A 17839-nucleotide genomic window follows, 5' to 3' on the forward strand; every position below is an offset into this window, starting at 1 on the left:
CACAAATAATACACTGGTCTTACAGTACATTTTCTAAGTTCTTGATTCATTCATAATCTAAATTACATGTTATAGTGTTTTATGTGACTTTTCTTATTTTAATAAGAAAAGTCACATAAAACACTATAACATGTACTGCCATCCAATTTATATGTTATCCAGCTGGACAAGTTAGTACTGGCCACTCGACAACTGTGAATAACACTACTCTACGAAATGTTTTATCCAAAGATCAGAAATAGGGTGAGCTTAAATCCATGAATTGAAAACACAATTTCAAAACACTGATTAATAATTCTACTGTTTAGTCTATGTTTGGTAGTATCTTTTTTACATGGCTCGGTACTTATACATTCCGTCATTGTGGTATCGTGCTATGGTAACTTTTGTGTATGCATTTTGTTTCTTTTCCTTACTCAATAGTACTTAAATGGAATAATCAGTGTTTTGAAATTGTGTTTTCAATTCATGGATTTAAGCTCACCCTATTTCTGATCTTTGGATAAAACATTTCGTAGAGTAGTGTTATTCACAGTTGTCGAGTGGCCAGTACTAACTTGTCCAGCTGGATAACATATAAATTGGATGGCAGTACATGTTCAACTAAGAGATTGACAGGGCGCCGTTACTAATTTTTTAGTTGCAATTGGTTTTTAATAGTTCAATATCTGAGATGAAAGCTGTTAGTTTGTTTTGGTTTAGATTGGGGAATGAAAATGAGTTTGCATAACATAATTTGTACAGATAATGAAATTTATAATGAATTTGATGAATACCAAACGGTTTCAGCATAGAGATAGAGCCACCACGGATAGTATAACTGTGACTGCGTTTTCGTCGATAAGAAAATTATGTTTATATGTTAACTTTGTGACAAGAAGATTTATTGCTCAATGTTAACTTTTGACAAGTGCGTTTAACACTGTTTTAATAGTAGTAACCGCCTGCTTATCTCGAAATCTACACAAAATTCAAATTCCATATGAGTACTTTTGTTATCTCTCAGCACACTCAATTACAGGCTTTGGACTGTTCTGATAATACCTGCTCTGGACTACTCCATGCTAAAATATTTTTTTTAGGGCAGCTTTGTATCGATTATTCGCTCAGATATTTTGTTACAGAACTTGTATATGTTAACAAGTATATGTTCAAATTGTTTTTTTCTGTTTAAAAGAGTAATACCCAACATTTAGTAAGTCAACTGCTTTTGATGAATATTACCACATGTCTATATACTTTTTTTTTCTCTTTAAGTTATAACTGGGTTGGACTTAGCGATTATGACGTAGACAATGTCTACACTTGGGAAGATGGTACTAATGCATTTTTATCAACACTCTATTGGTTTCCAGGTTCATATAGATCAGGTATGTAAATATGAATCACGATCTCTTTCAGAAATAGATTGAATAAGCATTTCCGACATGAGCTCAGAATTATTTGTTTTCTTTTCTGTCGAATTGAACGGTTGTTCAAGGTCCTGACTTATTTCATTTGATAATTATTTCAGTGTGGTTAAATCAACATTCTCATTCCATACCATTCTCAATTTTATTATAAACATAAAAGCTTAAATAATTGAATAACAAAAGTACGAACAAACACTTATTACGTATATACTGTATTGCACGTGCTTCGATTGAAAATATAATCAATATTCGTGCAAGTACCTTTTTATGGTGTGAAAATAAACAGTTTGAAATACGAATAGGTATTATTCACGTGTCCATATTGAAGATACTTCACGCTATTGCAAGTGAGATGCTAATGTAGCTCATCACGAAGCTCCACGGGCGAGATAGGGAACAAACACTTAATGATTTTTTGATTGAAAATGTCTTACACAGTGTCAAGATAAATAATGCTGATAGGTCAAAAACACTTACTGACTATAAATACCGTCAAATGAACTTTATACATATAGATTAATCAGTTTCTGCATAAGTGTCACGAGAAAACTTTGGACGAGTGTATTATATTTTATCGATAAAATTATGCATATATAATGATTAAATGTACTTTAGCTCAACAACCCGATGGACGAGATAACACATGTATATGCGCAGTTATAATTAATGGTGAAATGATTGACGTTAACTGTAGTACAATCAATAAGGTCGTATGTCAAGTAGATGGTAAGTAAACATTTTTTAAATCAATAATTAGATTCATTCAATGTTGATGATATGAACCTCTCCAATAGTTTGCTACTGTTATCTCTTGCATTTCGTCAAAAAGTTTGATGATATAATATATGAAATAGCGTACATTTTATAACATATTTCTATAACAAATTGCCGTAAAATTGAAAGTTAAAATGCATACAATTTTTATTTATTTTATAGGCTTATTTTGAATCTTTATGCTGACGCCGTATGTAATCTGATTCAATGCATGAATATTTTCTTTCTTTTAAAATATACAATATAATTGGCAATTCACAAATTGACATTTCAGACACGATTGTTTTTGTCACAAATTGCATTATAAAGGAACTTAGCTGTCCTGTTAATTAAAAGAAAAACAAATTTGAAAAAGTGAGAAATAAGTGTTGGCTATTGGTGTAGAAATAGTGAGATATTGGTGAGAACATTCTGAGATGTACCACATTTCTGTGCAAAATTAAGCAAGGAGTGTTCTTCATTCGTACTATTTCAAAAATTCCTGACCCACAGAGTACCCGTTAAAAGTGCCTTTTTTTCTATCAAACAGTTTGCGACCTGAAATATATTTTCCAAATTTATTCACACCCAAACCTGTTCATAATTTGACAGTTTTTTTTTTCAATGAATATTTATGATGCATATTCAATAGTGAAAATACAAAATTATACGAAAAGATAACCATTTCACTTTTGTCTTCAACATTGTACTTTGTTTTGGCTTTTAAACGATTTTGATCTGAGCGTCACTGATGAGTCGTATGTAGACGAAATGCGCGTCTGGCGTATCAAATTATAAGCTTGATTCTTTTGATAACTATTAACAGCATTTTAATCGTTAGGAATCCTTATGTTAACAAACATATGAGAGCAACTTAACAACGGAGAAGAGTGAAAAGTAAAATAAAAAAATATCGAACTCAGTGGGAAATAGAAAACGGAAACCCTGTATCGACCACGTACTTCTAGTCAGGTAGCTAGATTCTAGTAAAAATAGAATTGTTTGACTATACACAAAAAATAATTTCTTTTGGTTATAAGAAATATAAAATGAATGAGATTTTTTTTTAATTTGTTTAACGTAGACCTGTGTCTTAACATTCAAGATTGAATTGGAAAGACCGATACACAATTTGGTGTTTTCAAATAGACCACTTTCGAGTTCATCAGTCAGCGGGGAAAACTCGTCAATTATGCACGCCTTTATGACGTCATTAACCAGATAGAGGGGATCGCCTGTATTTAATTTCCCTTTCAGATAAATTGATGATGTTCTTTCCATAAACAATCCGAACTTTTATGATTGGGTTGCCATTAATATACCCCCAAGAACTAGAAATTAAAGAAACAACAGACACGGCTTCCTCCGTCTCATGTTTAGACTTATTTCTCGAATTTGACTTACACAGCCATCTCAGTACCAGAATCTATGACAAACGAGACAATTTTAATTTTGAAATTATAAATTTCCCCCACCTTAGTAGCAATATACCAACTTCACCTGCATATGAGATATATATTTCCAAACTTATTCGATATTCAAGAGATTGCAGCTCCTACCCAGACTTTGTAAAATGTCATCAGTGTCTGAGTAGAAAGTTGATGAACCAGGGATATGTCAAAGAACGTCTCGTCCTTTTTCAAAAAAAATCATCGGAAGGTACCAAGACCTTGTTGATAGATATTCCGTATCAACTTCACAAATAATACATGATGGTCTTAATGTAGGTTGCATTTCTGTAAATATTGACAATGCAATTTCCCATAGGAACTCCTTTTACGGCTAAAACTGTACCACTTTTACTATGAAGTTTTGAAAAAAATCTTATCCTAGAATTGAAAGTTCATATGCACCACAATTTTTTTCAAAGGTCAAAATATAGGGCTGTGCGGCATATTTTTAACGTTTATATGCCCTGAACTTCTCAGAGTTTAAACTTACACTAATTTTCTTAACTACCCCTACCTCGAATGAAAGGTTACCACAGATTTCAATGTAAACAATATGCACGTGTTTATTTACTGGTAACATTCCCAAGTTCTGTCTCTGCGATATGGAACACAGAGAGCATAACTGGGAACCAGTATGTAAACAAAATGAATTTTCTATGAATATTCAATTACTCCCCAAAAGATGCGTGTTTTGAGAAACAGCTGTATTTACAAAGTGCAACCTATACAGACATTTATTAAAATAGAAAACTCTCTAAAATCAGTTTTTCTCACATTAATACTCATTTATCAGAATTAAAGTCTTAAAGAAATCACTGTGTATACTCTAAGTTTTTCTTTACTATACATTTGATACCCCCTCCCCTGTTTCAATTTTTTAAAGAATTTGAAAACAAAACTTTAATTATTGCCAGCTTACCCTATTTGCATATTTTCTGATAAAAAATGCCTAGAACCTGTTAAAAACTGTTTTGATAACATATTGAAAGCATATCAGAATATCATAAATGTAATGTTTAGCAGTCAATCATTACAACATTCAAGATTATATAAAGTATCCAATCCAGCCTCTATCTCCAGTCCACATCTTACTGTATGCCTATTTGTCAATTAAAGAAAACATTTTCTGCCTCAAATGGTCAATTTAGAATTCTTGTCACAACAGTATCATCTTTAACCATATATCTGACACAATTTAGCTACTATATATACTAGAAGTGTTCAAACAAAGCCATATGTGCAATAGTTGTATGTATGCAGATACCAGTCTGAGATATAAATTCACTTAAAATGTTGTAGAGATGACTGCTAACATTTGATTTTTGCATAACTTCCAAGCATAGTTATTGTTTTCTATATCAAGAACTTTAAAATCATAAAATCATAGCATTTACAAGTTAAATTATTTGTTTTATGACCCAGGGGGTAGGCAATTTTCTATGTTTCTTGCCCCTGGGGCCTCAAATTTCCTAAATAAGTCTGCTGTTTCTAGCAATTTGGAATATTTAGTACATATTCAGGATAGAACACACAATTATAAGTTTTCTTGAGATATTTTTGTTTTTCTAGCTTGTATTTATTATGCCGTGGTGACAAAAAAGCAGATTTAAGTGTTGCGGCTTACTTTTGGGTTATCGAAAGGACACAAATACTCCATAAATAATATTCAGGAAGGATCTATGAGTTTCAATGACTGCGAAGAGTAAATATAAGCACTTCTTAACAATTTAACTTACAAAAATGCAAATATTATGATTTAAGTTTGTATCCAGGACTTTAAGTAAACTATGCATACTGTAAACTGTGAATTTATGCTGAGTCATCATATTTAAGGCCCAGGATTCTATCAATCTTCATTAAATATTTATAAAACTTCTTATTTGAGTTAATTTCTTTAAAATCTGTGAAATAAAGCAAATTTGGTTAAATTCTGAGTAATCCCCTTTTTCACCCTATATAGGTTGCATTTCTGTAAATATTGACAATGCAATTTCCCATAGGAACTCCTTTTACGGCTAAAACTGTACCACTTTTACTATGAAGTTTTGAAAAAAATCTTATCCTAGAATTGAAAGTTCATATGCACCACAATTTTTTTCAAAGGTCAAAATATAGGGCTGTGCGGCATATTTTTAACGTTTATATGCCCTAAACTTCTCAGAGTTTAAACTTACACTAATTTTCTTAACTACCCCTACCTCGAATGAAAGGTTACCACAGATTTCAATGTAAACAATATGCACGTGTTTATTTACTGGTAACATTCCCAAGTTCTGTCTCTGCGATATGGAACACAGAGAAAATAACTGGGAACCAGTATGTAAACAAAATGAATTTTCTATGAATATTCAATTACTCCCCAAAAGAGGCGTGTTTTGAGAAACAGCTGTATTTACAAAGTGCAACCTGTATAGCTTTTGCGTACTGATGTTGTTTATCATCTTTACAACGTGTTATGTTGTTCTTTCATTTGTCTTTGTTCTATTATTGGTATTATTTTTACTGTTGGATTGTTTTATGTGATATACATTTAAGGTGGCTCGGTACTTAAACATCCTGTAAATATGGGCTGTTTGTGGATTCTTATAAATTCTATATAACTTTTGGACTGTTTTGGATCTCGGTCTGTTTCTGAAATTAATTCTTACATACTTTTGATTTTTTAACCCTGTATGTCAACATTGCCCAAGTGAAATTTTGAAATTGTTTGTATATACATTGAACGACAAAAATATGTGACGTATAAATTTTTCTGACGTCAGACGCGCGAATCAATGAATGTGTGTAGATAGATGTTTTTGTATTCTGTTAAATTGTTCCTTTTAAAATTGTTACATGATGATGACTGCTGTACCCATATTTTGACTATTTCATTTATTATGTCTGTTTAGTTCACGCATCATTGTAATTATAACGGAATTTATTGAGACTGTCCTCCAAGTGAGAGGTTTAGCGCTATAAAACCAGGTTTAATCCACCATTTTCTACATTTGAAAATGCCTGTACAAAGTCAGGAATATGCCAGTTCTTGTCCGTTCGTGTTCGCTCAACATTGGAACGGAGGTGACGATGCCCCTAAACGCACGAATGATGTTCACTAAAACCAGAGTTTTTGACGGAAATGCATCGAACTCGAAAGTCTATTAAATAAAAAAGATAAGTGTATGTTTCACCAAATTAAAACTTTACTGAATAACCGTATAAGCGGCAAGTATTGCCTAGCCATTGAATCAGGTTCAACCACCCTTTTTAATGTCAGGACTATGGCAGTTGTTATCTAAAAATCCGTTTTATATGTAATTTGGCGTTTGTATTTGTAGCAGTTCAGTGTTTCTTTCTTTCCGTTGTTTTCCTCTTATAGTTGATGTGTTTTCGTCGGTTTTGAATTGTGACCCGGTTTTTTATAGTTAAATCAATTAATTACTGTAAGACAGCGATGTGTCCCTAGTACACGGATTCCCCATCCGCATTATCATTTTCTATGTTCAGTGGACCGTGAAAGTGGGGTAAATACTCTAATTTGGCATTAAAATTAGAAAGATCATATCATAAGGAACATGTATACTAAGTTTCAAGTTGGTTGGCTTTTAACTTCATTAAAAACTACCTCGACCAAAAACTTTAACCTGAAGCGGGACCAGAAAACATAGTTCCAATAAATGGGGCATAAAAAAGATAAAATATTCTTTTTAAAGACAAGACGATAATTCTTAAAATGTGCTTTCGGACATTTAAAAAAAAATTGGGTCATGGGTCACATTTTCTTGCTGCAAAACAAATAAAAGGTATATTACCTTAACTTTCCTCAATGAAAGTAAGATTATCTGAATTATCAACTCTTATATGCATAATCGAAAACAATTGAAACATTCAAACCAAATGATTTATTAAATACAAAACAGTTGCACTATTAAGATAAAGCACATATATTCATTATTTGGACGAAAAGTCTAACCAATGAATAATTGCATTCCTATTTCAAAATAAGTACATTTCAATAAAGATCTAGACAGATTGTACTTCACTTTTACATCATATAATGGCAGAAGAAACCCGATCTACCTCGCATCATTTTTTTTTTTTTGTCATTTGAATAACAAACATATCACAGTTTTTTAAACTAAAGTAACATATGCGGGTACGGCTTCAGCAGTATGTCTTTAGAATTACAAATAAAATTTGCCAAACATTTAATTAATTAGCACTGGTGCAAAAAAAAATGAATTTATAGATAACTTATATACACCTGTTCTATTGAGAAGTGTTGCAATACTTTTTTTTCCAGATGTGTACTTAATTTCATTATTTCTTTAGCCAAAACTGGATTACCAACAACATCGTTCGACCAAACAACAAACCATGCCGATTTTGAAGCAACAACCCTTCGCACAGAAACTGAAATACCGGCAAAATTCTACAACCAAACAACAAACCATGCCAATTTTCAAACAACAACCCTTCCTACAGAAACCACTGTAACACCAGCGACATTCTACAACCAAACAACAAAGCATGCGAGTTTAGAAACAATAACCCTTCCTACAGAAACCACTGAAATACCGACGACATCCTACAACCAAACAACAAAGCATGCAAATTTAGAAACAACAACCCTGCCTGCTGCAAATATGTCTCTTACCTTAACATTACTTGAGTGTGAAGAATTGTGGATGAATCAGAGTTCATGTAATTGTCAAGAACCGTCTGCTATCCCAGGAATACCAAACGACATCATCACATACAGATTGGATAAGACAACTTTGTCGTCGTATATCAGTAAAAGGAGCAGTGCTTCAGACCCAAGAAAATCATCATTTTACATCGGATGTGTCGGTATCATAGTTCTTGTCTTGTCTGTTCTCTTCATAGTTGTTCTTGACTTTATACCTAGGGGGTAATTTTCGACGGAAGATTTTGCATTCAAAATTGAGTTAATGACAAACATATTTCAAAACGGAAGGAACATTTCAATATTAGCAATTTCTGGCTAAATATAAAAGTTTATCAATTTCAGTGTTCATGCAAATCAAATTTAAATATAGATTTTAAAAGTTGAAAGAGCTATAACTTACATTTACCAACGCATTAGTTTTCAACTTATATTATAATAAGTCCAACACAAATGTACTCGTGAGGTATATAAAATATGTTAATAAATCAAAAGGAACTGACAGAATGTATCATAAAATCAAACAATCAATGTATTTTAAAGTCACTGGCGATGAAGTAGTTCAGACTTATGTTCGATTTAATAGGATTATACTTTCAATCTCCAAGTTTTAAATCCCAAAATTGAATTACATTCTCTCAACATTTGAACATATCTTTTGTTAGTGCTACAATACAAGATGACACCCTATCTATCTTAAACTCACTAACTTAGAAAGTATTTCCGAGCAAACAATATTCAATCAAACACAAATGTGTATTCAATAAAAAAAAAAACAACAGAAAAAATGCTTATCTAACAAAAAACAACAGAAAAAAAGCTTATCTAAACAATAAACTAAACAACCGAAGATAAAGAACAATTTGAAAGAAAAAAAATTCTTTTGCATTAACCAATGCTGGACTTTTTTCCTATATGATAGAAATCGTAATAAGAATAAGACTAAATGAATACAAGGGAAAATTAAGGGGAATGGTTGCTGACATCTAGAATTTTGACTTTTAAAGACTTACAGATCTAGAGATCTGGTTAAAAACTAAATCATTATGTTTGTATATTATGTCATGCATTGAGACCTTACATATTATGCCTGGAAAGATGATTTTGAGGCAGAAATTGACAATTAAAATCATATGAACATGAAGTAAGGATATTTATTTATGCAAACATATATTACGCAGCTGGTTCCAAAAAACAGTAATAAATAAAATACCTTACTCATAAGATTTATACCTAGTGGTCATGTGTAGACGAACGTATGAAAAACACCATAAATATTAATCATGTATCAAACATTGCGTTAAGTGATCACTATCAAATTTGTGCTACACAAACATTAACAAGATTGTCATATTCTTACAACCAAACTAATACAAATAGATGATTTTAAAAACAATATGAAAATTATTCCTGAATGTTCTCCAATGTTTGTTTTCTTTCAAATTGTGTTTTTTAAGACAGTGGCTACTTTGCCGCCACCGGCAAAATACACCGGCAAAATAGTAAATTTTCTATTTTACCGGCTATACGTAAAATGTATTAATTCAAGCCGGCAAAACAGCCTATAAATAAATTTCATGTTGACAAAACTTTAAAATTTTCGAAAAAATAAAAATAATGATTTTCTTATCCCAGGAATAGATTAGCTTAGCCGTATTTGGTTCAATAATGCTCTTCCACTTTGTATTTGTTTGGCTTTATAACTTTTTTAATCTGAGAGTCACTGACGAGTTTTATGTAGACGAATCGCGCGTCTGGCGTATTAAATTATAACACTGGTACCTTTTGATAACTATATATAGAAATGGCTACTTTACCGACAACTTAAATAAAGTAAATGTGTTTCTGCAGTGCTTTAAAAATAGACAATATGATATTCTGCTGCCATTAGGTAAGCGGAATACAAGTTGAAAACTATTTTGGTTACACATATGCAATTCAAATTTTTGACTTTTATTTTAAGAGCAAGTGTAATTTTAATATTTTTTGATTTTTTAAGCTATGTGATTGATTTTGTTATATTGTATAATGTTTTATCATATTCAAGATGTAATTAGATTTTTAGCTTTATTTTTCTTCTCTAATACACATGTTACAAAATCTAAGATTTTATTCTTATACATAAATGTAGCATTAAACTATCACTGGCTGATTCTAGCAATAATTTCAACTACATAAAATTGAGAATGGAAAGGGAGAATATGTCAAATTGTTATATTCTACAAATATTTGCGCGAGATTATGAAAGTTTAAGTGGAGACTAACAAAAACTAAAAAAAAAAGCAGCATAAATAATTTTAGATGACCAATTCGTTACACCATCTTAAAAAATTATTGACAGATTTAATTGGCTAAGCATCAGAGAGAATTTTATATCATGAACTTTTCATAGATACATATTTTGTATATTACATTGTTGTTTTTATTAGCTTTGAACTAGATTTTATTAAGTGCGAGTACTCTCAGATCTGTGAAATGTTTTTGTAAGTTGTTTTTGTCTTTCTATCGATCTAATGATTAAAGTTTTTAAAATGATTTTTATAGTTGTTAGACCAACGTTTTTGTCTTTTGTTATTGTTGGTGTTGTATTACAGGTTAATGTCGTATTTCATGTTGTAAATGGTTATTGCAATTTTTTAAACAATTTTTAGACTTTGTCGAATATGAGATATAGGAAGTTTAATATTTTTGAGTTATTTTTTTTAAAGGACTTGGAATATAATTTAAAAACAAAATTCGAACCAAAAATGAAAAGGAGTTTTTTTTTAAATTGTTTAACGATAAATACTTAATTAATTATTTTGTATTGCATTGTATTGCAGTGTTTCGATTTCTCGGTAATTCTTTTGAAAGAAAGAGTTGATGAATAAGTGGTATACATCAACCACCTAATTATGAGTTGGTTTACCTGAAACATATCAACATCTTTTCCAGAATAACTAGCCATAAAAAAAATATTATCAGTATTTATGAATGACAATGAGTTGTATATCAATAGGTAGATACTTGACAATGAAAAATGAACGTATACAAAAAGTTTTAATTGAACAAAACTCTTAACAAAGTTAACTGCATTAAATAACTTGTCTACAAACAATTAAGGCAACAACTCTCAAATTCTGGGTGGTACCCAGCACCTTAACTAAAATTAATTTGGCTCGTTTAATTTTCTTAAAATTTTGACAAAGTATTAACTTTGACCCTTTGACAAAAATATAAAAAATATAAAAAATTTGAACCAACCGTTTAATCAGAAATAATACACTGGTTATATAACAGTTTGACAAACACTTATTTTGATCATTGAGAAGCTCAATATTCCCTTAACAACACAACGTCATTTAACGTTCTGCTGATTTTACAGAGTTATCTCCCTGTAGTGTTAGGTACCACCTTAACATGCAATTTGTCTGTAATTGGAAAACATTTTTTCTTTTCTTTTAATTTTTTTTTCTAAATATTAAATGTTTTATGTAAACAATCATTTCAAGGTAATTTCTAGTGAATATATGTTGTTATTGACATTACATGTAATTTACGAACTCCTTATCGGAACGATTTGTATCTATATGATTTTACAATAAAGTAGACACTAAATGTATTGATGTATTTACTTATATTGTATGAACAATTAATTCAGGATGATTTGCATTTAGAAATATGCGAATCAAAGAAAAACATCTTTAATTGAACAATCATTAATGATTAATAACATGTTAGGGCTTCTCAACGTTCATCTCCAAATAATGCACATATACCTTTCTTATAATTTCGTATTGTTTTGTTCTTGTCACGAGCTTGCATGGAACATTTGACACTGGACATTAACAACAATAAATCAATCTTTATCATTACCTTTACCATGGAGAGTTTTAAATCGCATTGATCAAGTTGATTCTAAGGGGGAAAAAAGTAAAAAATCACAAAAATACTGATCACCGAGGTAAATTCAAAACAGAAAGTCTTAAATCAAATGGCAAAATAAAACGCTTAGGCACACCAAATGAACGGAAAACAACTGTCATATTAATGACTTGGTACAGGCATTTTCTTATGTAGATAAAATGTGGATTAAACTTGGTTTTACAGATAGCTTAATCTCTACCTTGTATGACAGTCGTGTAAAATTCCATTTCATTGACAACGATTCATGAACAAAAGTAATAGGTAAAATTTCAAAAATAGGGATACAGCAGTCAACGTTGAGTTAATATCTCAACCACTATCAAACCAAACAGATATATAAACAAACATTGGCCATGACACAATAACACAATGACGGGATATATAAGTACCGAGCCGCGTCAAATGAATACCACAAAAAGAACAGACTAACCAGTAAAAGTGTATTTTTTGAAAGACAAATAAAAGAATACTATTACACGTTATTAAGATGATAAACGACGTCAGTACCCATAATCTAAACTTCATGGCCATAGTGTATCATTTGTGAATTTGATACTCACAATCTTACTCCATCGACACCAACAATTCCGTTATAAGACAAAACACCAGGACGAGCTAAGAAATAATCGGCGACTGCGGCATGAATTATGACAAGATGAAAATCCGGACATCAGTACATAGTCTCCTTTCTCTATTGATTTATTTAGATTACATAAATCTGTAATCAAACAGAGAAAGATCAAAACAATTGTTTATACTGATTCACTATGACTAAAATTAAATTGCTAAGCTTAAAATATGTAATCCATTGTGTAACAAACACTTGGACTTACATTGAACTATCAGCCGCAGCATGTTGTTCATATTTTCTTGAAAAAATGGTTATGTGCTACCACAAAAAATCGCTTTACTCTGTCTTTGTTTCAGAGACTACTAAGTACTATGTACCCAAGGGTTTCTAACCCATTCAAGAACCTAGAGGTTGTGAATGCTTTGTCCTCTTTACATGACAAATATATCGTTGTTCCAGCAGATAAAGCATCCAATAATATTTTCTTCGTATGTAAAAACCATTATTTTAATTGTCTCACAAAAGTGCTTGGAATAAACAGCACAACCTGCAATGCTACATATTCTTTACCATCATTTACAAAATCGCAAATCTGTCTTTCTATCTTTTGGTATAAACGTCAAAGAAATCGAGGAACATTTACCGTCATTTTACAAAACTACAAAAAACTCCGTATAAAGAACGATACATATCTGGATCATCAAGAAGTTCCACTAAACATTGTTTTAAAGTACTAACTAATATTTTCTACAGTAAAAGATTGCTTTAAAAAATATCGTGATGAGATAAATTCTTTCAGTGGTGTTATTCAGGTGGGGAATCTCAAAAATTCTAAAGAACTTCTGCTAAAACTGAAATTGCAATTATTTGCAGCAACATTAAGACCTTTCATTTTCTACGCTTTACACTACTATTCCCCAGGCTCAATTGAAAGATCGGCTTCAACATCTCATTACACAGAGCTTTTCTATACAAATTGGAATCGTAGATACATATTCGGTTTGTATTGGGTTTTAATTGTTCATATTTTTTGAAGAATCACACTGATTCTAATGGAAAATATACTGAAGATGATGTTTTCAAAATGCTGGACCTTTTGATCGACAATATATTTGTTGAGTTTGAAGGAATTATATTTCCAGAGACAGTCGGTATTCCAATGGGTACTAATTGTGCACCCCTACCGGCCATTTGTGTTTGTTCTATTAGGAAGCAGAATTCATTCACAATCTTTTAAAACACAAAATGAAAAAGGACCTTGCAAAATTCTTTAATTTTACTTTCAGATATATTGATGATGTCCTATCACTGAATAACCAATAGTTCAGCCAGTTCTTACATCTCATATATCCCAGTGAACTTGAAATTAAGGATACTACTGATAATAGAAGCACTGTTTCATGCATTGATCTCTTCCTCAACATTGGCACTGATGAACGACTTCACACTAAAATCTATGATAAACGGGACATTTTCAACTTCCCAATTATCAGGCAATTTCCCATTTCTCAACAGTAACATACCCTCTCCCCCCTCGTTTTCTGTTTACATATCTCAGTTGATACATTATACTCGTGATGTTCATACTATAAGGACCTTATACATGTATACAGGAGTGTGCTCCTTGCGCAAAAACCGCTCCGACAAAGTTATGAGGAGGAAAGAGTTAAAATACGGTGTGTCGTCTTGTGTCTGTGTAAAAAACGAGGAAAAGAGCGAAATAAAAGAAATCATAGTTCGAAACATGAATTAGCTTTTAAACTCTTCATAAAATGTAAAATAAAAAGTTTTAGGTTTATAATAAAGAAGCAAAAGCAGATCTTATCGAGTTGCATTTTGGATGAAAAAGTAAATTAAAGGAGTTGGCTTTGTTTAAACAAGTATTTGTAGCCTGCAGTCCATTAAGTTGTAAACATTTTTATTTGTCCAGCCACTATTTATAGTTATCAACAAGCTAAGTTCAATACTTTTTGTTATCAAATTTATAAGATGTTATCTTTTTTCAATCATTGGCAAGATATGTCTGATGAAAATATGTAACTGAATATTTTACTCAGTGCTTAACAAATTTGACAGCTTTAAAAAAAATTGAAATCGAAGCATAATTGCCAAAGATAATTACTGCAACTAATAACGTATAATTTGAACATTCTAATAAACATTTTAAAGAGCACACACGAAAACATATTCATCACTACAATTCTTGTGGCTTTTTGTATTATCATTGAAACACTAGCGTTATTTTTCGGGGCCATTATTATAAAAAAAAAAAAATTGTTTTAGAATTTATATTTTCAATTTATGGATTTACTATTCAGTGTTCTTCAATTATATACTTTCTGTCTTAATTTTAAGTCTGGTATCTATGATGAGTTTATTATTTTATTATGACTATTTCCCCCTCTACCATAGACATATCTCTTTCTGGGTTACCAAATATACATTCGGTCCTCACCTTGTGAGTAGTAAGAGTATTTCGGGTTGGAGATATCTGTCAGAAACATTAAAACCTTGTTATGGGATGAAAAACCTTATTGCAGAGTGGAATTAATTAGGAGGACACACAAGAAGCATAACTCCAATATATTGTGTTCGAAAATCCATTAGCAACTATAATTATGAAACAAAGGGTCCTAGACCCATGTGGATTTTTGCAATAACATTACAGACAAATGACCGTGACAGTTATACGTTGAAAGGTTAAGGTCATGCCATGGATTGTGTATTTGTGATCCTATTTCAATGATTGATGTGGTGTTTTCTATAGCTTTTTAATGCATTTTCCGTCTACATGAAGCTACAAAAACTCATAAAAGTAAGTTAATGTCTGCATTTTTCCTTTTGTCATTTCGGTACGTTTATTGTACTCATTTGTAAGTGTCTTGTCAGTCAGATGTTTGTATGAGACATTTCTGATTAATTAAATCTTTGTTTGGTTGTTTGTGAATGTCTTTCCCCTACGTGAGGAAAGACCTTATTGCTTTCTTATTTTTATTTTTTCATTTTTCTTCCAGCTTTTTTTACATGCCCTCGATCTGTTTTTATTGGATTTATATATATTGAAACCAAATCGACCATCGATACATCTCATCGTATAGAATTACAAGACGACCCTGTGTAGGATTTCATTACCCCTATATAACATCTTCCTTTTGTGTTTTTTTTTCGACATGCCCCCTCGTTGTTTAGAAAGATGTCTTGACTTTATTTGGACAATGGATATATTTCAACATGATGTGTTACCATTTGAGACTGAGAGTGATTTAATCATACGCTTTGAGAGCTATACTCCCTTCAACCAATTTCTCTTATTTGCATTTTTTCTCATACAGATTGTATAGATTAAAAGAGAAGGTCCAGTAAGATCACTTTTTGCCCCCACAATATTAATATATCAGTTTTACAAAATTGTTAAAATGTAAACTTTTAGCTATTTATTGGAGAGTAGAATACTTCTGTTACATCAATATGGGCCTTTTTTTGAGAATACAATGCACATATATCGGGCACTAGCATCAAAAAGGCATGCTTAATTCCAATCGGGGCTTCTTCCACAAATAAAAACTGACAACCACGAAATCACACAATGTCGAATACAATTTGTTTTATATTTTTCTGACATTGACCTAATATTATTGTTTTACTGCAACTTAAATTAATACATTAATAGCTATTCAAATAATTACAAATGTCAAACTTATTTTCATCCCTTGACAGTGCACAAAATATAGCTGTGTTAGGAAATAAACACAACTAGTTGCAATATAATTCATGATACACATGCTTCATTGATTTTAATTTTTGTAAGGAACTTTAGGTAAAGTCTTAACTTTTTGCAAGCTGAATAACACACCAAAAGCATTGGTCATATATAAAACTGTTGATTGACATGATAACTTGTAATTTATGTTACCAACTTTTTTTTAATAGGGCATAATTACTTAAAACGGAAATCCACATGTTTTTTTTTTTTTAATTTCTTAATGGAAATTGTGTTGCAAAAAAATTCATACAGAAATTAATAGATTTTTGTTGTTGAAAGTTTTGAATCTTTCTTATTATTATATTTTAATGTCTTTTAATGCACGCGAACATTTCATGTGTCGCGGAATTTGTTTCAATTGTATCTCGAAAAGAGCAGGTGCAAGTATACGGACAATCTATTTCATTGAATACTCAATAGTCAATCAATGGTTGCACTTCGCATTTCCTGAGCTACATGTAATCTGATATTTATGTCGGTTGTGTCTGACATTCTCTTCTGACATTGACAGGCATTACATTTATTTTTGAAATAATCCTTGCCCATATTTACAGTATTAAAAGAAAGTTTATTTGTTTTGGTTGAACTTGTATGTTCTTCAGTTGTTGGATTTGTAGATTATTTTGTTTGTCGATTCGCTAACGCTACAAGTTATGTAAATAATCTCATCATAGATATCAGGACTAAATTTAGTATATACGCCAGACGCGCGTTTCGTCTACAAAAGACTCATCAGTGACGCTCGAATCCAAAAAAGTTAAAAAGGCCAAATAAATTACGAAGTTGAAGAGCATTGAGAACCAAAATTCCTAAAAGTTTTGCCAAATACAGCTAAGGTAATCTATGCCTGAGGTAGAAAAGCCTTAGTTTTTCAAAAAATTCAAAAATTGTAAACAGTAAATTTATAAATATAACCATATCAATGACAATTCATGTCAGCACAACAAGTGCTGACTACTGGCATGGGCTTGTGATACCCTCGATTCGAAAACGATTCTATTAAAATCATAACAATTCATTAAGTTAACGACAGAAATTGATCTTCAGCTTAATGTTTGTTTTTTCTCCATTGGCTAGAGGTATTTTTAGTTTTGTATGATTTTTTTTATTCTAATTTAGTTCATTTGTATATTTCGGAGTTTAGTATGACGTCAATCATCACTGAACTAGAACACATTTTTGTTAAGGTTGCACTCCACAGTTTGGTGTGTAGTTTCGCATTAAGCCCCTATGGATTTTTCAAATATGAGAGCTTGTGTGCATTTGTGGATAGCTGAGGATTAAAATAGCCTTCATATTGGGTTTATATGAACA

The 17839-nt window shown here is 31.2% G+C and overlaps 1 long non-coding RNA gene across 1 annotated transcript; it reads left to right on the plus strand.

Moving 5' to 3' along the window:
- The first annotated feature begins 2044 nt into the window (after positions 1 to 2044).
- Positions 2045 to 11886, plus strand: LOC143085132 (uncharacterized). The gene is made up of 2 exons (XR_012981251.1): positions 2045 to 2138; positions 7931 to 11886. It is a non-coding gene; the product is annotated as an uncharacterized LOC143085132 (long non-coding RNA).
- Positions 11887 to 17839: the final 5953 nt, after the last annotated feature.

The sequence above is a fragment of the Mytilus galloprovincialis genome, chromosome 8 (assembly GCF_965363235.1).
Source record: "Mytilus galloprovincialis chromosome 8, xbMytGall1.hap1.1, whole genome shotgun sequence".
Lineage (NCBI taxonomy): Eukaryota > Metazoa > Mollusca > Bivalvia > Mytilida > Mytilidae > Mytilus > Mytilus galloprovincialis.